At 49.2% G+C, this 5,363-nt stretch overlaps 1 pseudogene; it reads right to left on the bottom strand.

Moving 5' to 3' along the window:
- Positions 1-2,049: 2,049 nt before the first annotated feature.
- On the bottom strand, positions 2,050-4,744 carry LOC129017530 (zinc finger SWIM domain-containing protein 5-like; annotated as a pseudogene).
- Between the last annotated feature and the right edge of the window lie 619 nt (positions 4,745-5,363).

Below are 5,363 nucleotides of genomic sequence, written 5' to 3'. Positions count from 1 at the left end.
ATGTGATCCATGGTTTAGTCATAGAAAGCACTGTGAGTTCACACACTTGCTAAAAAGAAGGGCAATTTTGATACAAAAATGAGAGTGACCTCCCTCTCTCTCTCTCACTCTCTCTCTCTTTTTAACCAACCCATTGGGCTGAGACATTGTAGGGACCCTTGGCTGGGCAGTAGGACTTGAGTAGCCACAAATAGCAAATACAACTTCTTGGTCAGTTTGGAGTAGAAAAGGTGACAGTTTGTCAACAAAAGAAAAAGTAAAGCAGATGAAGTTATTAGTTTGCATTCTAGCTATACCACCCCTTCCTTATCAAACCCCACCCCCAACTCAGGATCTAACACATAAAAGAGTAAACACGAAGGCACTGGTAACCAACTGACTCTTCTGAATGTCCTTGCTGTCTCCTCCAACAATTCCAGGCTGAGCATAGGGGTCGGGAAGGTAGCAGGAACATGACGATACACTGTGGAGGGCAGCCAGGGCTAAGACAGGGCTGCTCACTAGGGCTAGAAATTAGGAAGGGAGAGGCTAAGTGCAGACCAGCCCTAGCCTCCAAGTCAGCAAGCAATGAGACTGTGACAAAAGCAGGCAGAGGAAGCTTGAGGTAGAAAGGCAGGGGAAGAAAGCAAGTACAGTGCGAGAAGGGAACTGTGCGGCGAAAGCAGTCAATCTGATGGCAGAGGGAGACTGATGCTTAGAAGCTCATTTGGTGAGAGGGAATGAACAGAGGAGGCACAGAGATGGGGAACAAACATTTAACTAGTGAGAGAGATTTAAGACGAATGGGAAGAGAAATCTGGCAAAAAGGACACATTCATGCAGATCCTCTAAGACGAACACGCAGTCATCCCTACATGTAGAAATACGCTCAGTTACACATATAAAAACACAGATGAATGGAGAGCAAGCATAAACACAGACACATATTTCTACACATGCACTCATGTGTGCCCAGATACACACACACTATACATGCAAAACATGACAGCATTTACACATAGATATGCATCCTCACATGTACACAAATGTTACATCCTCACACAGAGACCCACAGTCCAGTGTGCACATATCCACACAGGTACACAGCCATAGAACTGACATACATACACATCAATATATAATGTGCACATACAGACAGGCATGCGCAGATATATCTATGCACATAGACACATGTACTCAGTCGTACAGATACACACACTCTCTAACACAAAGGTGACCAATGTAGATGAATATTGTCAGCTCTGTGGTTTCCCAGACCTTCATCTTTTCCCTGCACTTGTTTCAAAGGTGTTCAGCAGACTCCTGGTGAGGCTGTGTTAGGAAGGGGCAGGAGCTTCAGAGTCCTCACAGCTTTGTGAGGCAAAAGTCTGAGTCCAGTCCTGGCCTCTGCTGCTCACCCACCACTGGGCTATTAATGCCCTGTCTGTAGGTGAGAGATTCTGCATAGACTAGTCTTGGGATTTTTTCTAACTGGCCATTTTTCTCCTTGGCACCCCCACTATCTCACTGGTAATGGCATACACTCTGCAAGGGAAACCTGAGAAATGGTTGTGAGTCTCCTGAGACAATAAGCATATCCTCCCACCCATAGCTACCTCAAGCACCCATCAAATCAGAACCAGGATTATAAATACTTATGACTTTAGAGTAATTGGCAACACATATACTATAGTATTTACAGTATCATGAATGCATCTATTTCTCTGGTTAAGCAATCTCTGAGATGGAACAGTGTTCTGTGTTTGCCAAGGGAGACAGGGCCAATGCCCAGGACATGCAGGACATAGGGGCAGAAGGTGGCATATGGTGGGGGTTTCTGGTCGATTTGCAGGGCCCACTTCCTCCATCAACAGTGGGCTGTAGTGAGAAGCTTGCAAAGGTATGCATATCGACTAGAGTTGGACTCCCCCATCCTTAGCGCTGTGGTCCTTTGGCCTCAGCCACAGGTGCTCAGAGTTCTCTCAAGGTGAACAAATGTTTCAGCATTTTTGGCCTGACCTGATACTACCTGGGGACCCAGGCTGCCGGGATGGTGAGCTATCTGCTTTCTCAGCCAAAGGGCTCTTAAACCAGCAGCATCAGCTTTTTCTTGCCTTTGTAGATCTGTTTGTGGTTGTTGATGAACAGGGTAAATTGCAGGAAGCCATCCTAGAGCAGCAGGAGGGTCTCCCGAGCCTTGGTTAGAAACTCAATGAACTGTCCATACTGGCAATGGCTAATGTGTGTTAGGTGTAGTGTGTGGTGTTGAAGTAAGCATTGCAACAGCAACTGGTGCCATGGAGTTGTGTCAGTGGAGATGAGCTTTCCAGAGTTGCGGCGGTCTCAGGTGCTGGCCAGGCCAGGTGCAGTCACTGTGCAGCCTTGCACACAGGATGTCTGAAAGCACCATGGCAATGTGCACACTCTTCACCACCAGGGAGATGAGAACTGCCAGCTCATTCTTGCCCAGAGAGTGGCTGAGGGCACAAACCCAGAGCACATCACTGATGGCTGGGTGGGTGTCCTGGTTATGAGCCAGGTTAAGATGGCTTATGGCCAATGAGGCCAGCTTGAAGGCACAGAGCGTGTAGCCACGGAGCTCCACGTAGCAGGGAATGGTGAACAGCTGTGAATGGGTTGTGCCACCGGCAGCAGCCTCAGTGGCAATCTGGCAGACTGCCTCAAAGCCAATGTGGTCTTTCTCACAGAGTGTAAGGGCTGACAGGGCACAGCTCTGTGGATGCTTCATAGCACACTGCAGGGCCAGTGTGCAAGCACAGCTAGCCAGTTCCTTCCGCTGTGGATAGTCAAGACTGAGGCACAGGATAGTGGTGTGGGATATGGCTGTGGCAGCTACAATACTAGCAGCCTCAGTAGGGGTGAAGAATGTGTACCAGCTCTGCAAGATGCTCTCTGGGGCCTGCACACCTGTCAGGGAGAGCCTGAGCTCAGCCGTGGCCATCTGGGTCCTGATTCAGGTTAGCCCAGATTACTGTGTGGGGTTTGAACTTGGCCTGCAGAGATGAGTTCTCCCTCCTCCTCAGCAACCTTGAGATGATCTGAGGCAAACCAAGGCAAGAGAAGCATCCCAGATGGCCAAACCTTGTTTGGGGTCTCTTCCTATCCTTTCCTTCCCCAGGTTAGAGGGTTGAAGGTTTCTGCAGGTGCTCTTAGCCCCTCAGGAGGATGGAGCAGTAGAGCCTCTGGTTTCCTTGCCCCAAGGCTAGGGTTGCCGATCTGCCAGGGGTTCTAGCTGAAGTGGGGCCTCTCGGGGTAGAGACTTGTGCTGGGGATTTGGGCTTTAGAAACGGTCCTGGGCCTCCAAGGTGTCTGGGATTTCTCACAAGCATGGACAAGGACAGGGACAAAACCACCAGGCCCACTACCTCCCGAGGGCACACTTGAGTATTGGCAGCTGAAAATTCATTCTCTTAGACATGTCTCTGATGAGAGGGTCAATGTGCTGCTGACATCAGCATATGGTTGGTTTAAGCAGTGAGGACAGAACTTGGGCTGGCCAAACAGAGGCCATCTTCTCCCACCAGCAGCCCCATCCTTTCTTAGGCCATCAGGAATAGGAATATGAGTGCTCCAAGGATTTGTTGTCCTGTCTGAAGAGTAGGGTATAGAAACTCCTTTCCTGTGGGAGTAGATGGAGGTGGGCGATACTCATTTCTGAAGCACAGGTCACCAACCATTGTACCATCTCTCTGTGTCTCCAGTTAAGGGATGATAAGGTCATCTCATCACCTGTAACCCAGGTTCCAGGGCCATGTTGAGCAGGGTGCTGTCAGTACTACTGTTAGTGGGAGTAGCAATCTTGAACACATTTTGGGCCAGTTTGAAGATGAGGGGGGAAGAATGAATGTGCTTCTACATTGCTTCCAGAATTGTTCAGAGCCTCAAAGTGTCTCCTTTGGCAGCAGTCAGCACGGTGGAGGCCAGTTCCCACCGCTGTGATTCCAAGTGTCCAAGCCTGAACCAGGGAGGATAATGGCTGGGCACCAGAGACACCATATGGTGAGTGAGGGACGTTTCAGCTGCACAACCTGAATTTTCTAAAACAGGTAACCTTATGACACGTAAGCCTAATTTACAGGTGGGGTCTGGATCATGAGACAGCAGAGCTGAGAACAAATACTCGGCAGAGATATGCATGGAAATGCTCTCTCGGTGGATGACTTCTCCCAGATCCCTGAAAGGGCCCCCTTCCAGCAGCAAGATGCACTATTTTTGGAATGTTTGCACTGGGTCTTCATCCAATTGCAGCTCTTGGATTTGGCTGAGGAGCTGCTCCTAATTATGGCACACCTTGTCCTGTGCACCTGAGGCAGCTTCCAGGGCCAATGACAAGTAGGACTCACTGCTGTTTGGGGAGCTTACAGCCACAGGTACATGTTGGTACACAGGGGGTCTGCTTTCATTCATATCTAGATAGCCATCATGATTCAGGAGGCAGGTCTCAGTCAAAGTGAGAAAGAGGCAGCCGATGGGATCCAGGGGGTGGCCTACCCAGCCTTCCAGGTTTGTGATGGTTGTGGTTCCTCTCTGCAGCACTTCTTTCTTCTGATGCTTGTAGATTTTCAGGTGCCACCACTGCTGAACCTCAGAGTATTAATAATGGCCACTGTGAGTCTGAGGGCCTCTTTTGGATAACCATGGGAATGTGGGGCATCAACCCAAGCACAGGCTGTGGCACGTGCTCAAACCACAGTGGCTGCCCTTGGGAATTAAAGACTAGTCTTGGCTGGGCATGGTGGCTCATGCCTGTAATCTCAGCATTTTAGGAGGCTGAGGTGGGTGGATCATGAGGTCAGGAGATCAATACCATCCTGGCCAACATGGAGAAACCCTGTCTCTACTAAAAATACAAAAAATTTAGTTGGGCATGGTGGTGGGCCTCTGTAGTCCCAGCTACTTGGGAGGCTGAGGCAAGAGAATGGTGTGAACCTGGGAAGCGGAGCTTGCAGTGAGCCTAGATCATGCCACTGCACTCCAGCCTGGGCGACAGAGAGATACTCTGTCTCAAAAAAAAAAAATTAGCTGGGCATGGCAGTGCATGCCTGTAATCCTAGCTATTCGGGAGGCTGAGGCAAAAGAATTGCTTGAACCTGGGAGGTGGAGGTTGCAGTGAGCCCAGATCGCCCCACTGCACTCCAGCCTGGCAACAGAGCTACTTGACTCTGTCTCAAAAAAAAGTATATATATATATTGCACAGATCCCTGAAAATATGATTATATACATTTTCTTTTTTGTTTTGTTTTGTTTTGGCTTGGTTTTTTTGTGATGAAGTTTCACTCTTCTGCCCAGCCTGGAGCAGTGGTGTGTTCTCCGCTCCATTCTCCCGCCTCAGCCTTTCAACCAAGTAGCTACTTTTTTTTTT

Source organism: Pongo pygmaeus, chromosome 19 (assembly GCF_028885625.2).
Source record: "Pongo pygmaeus isolate AG05252 chromosome 19, NHGRI_mPonPyg2-v2.0_pri, whole genome shotgun sequence".
In the NCBI taxonomy this organism is placed as follows: Eukaryota; Metazoa; Chordata; class Mammalia; order Primates; family Hominidae; genus Pongo; species Pongo pygmaeus.
This window is presented reverse-complemented; position numbering and strand designations above follow the sequence as displayed.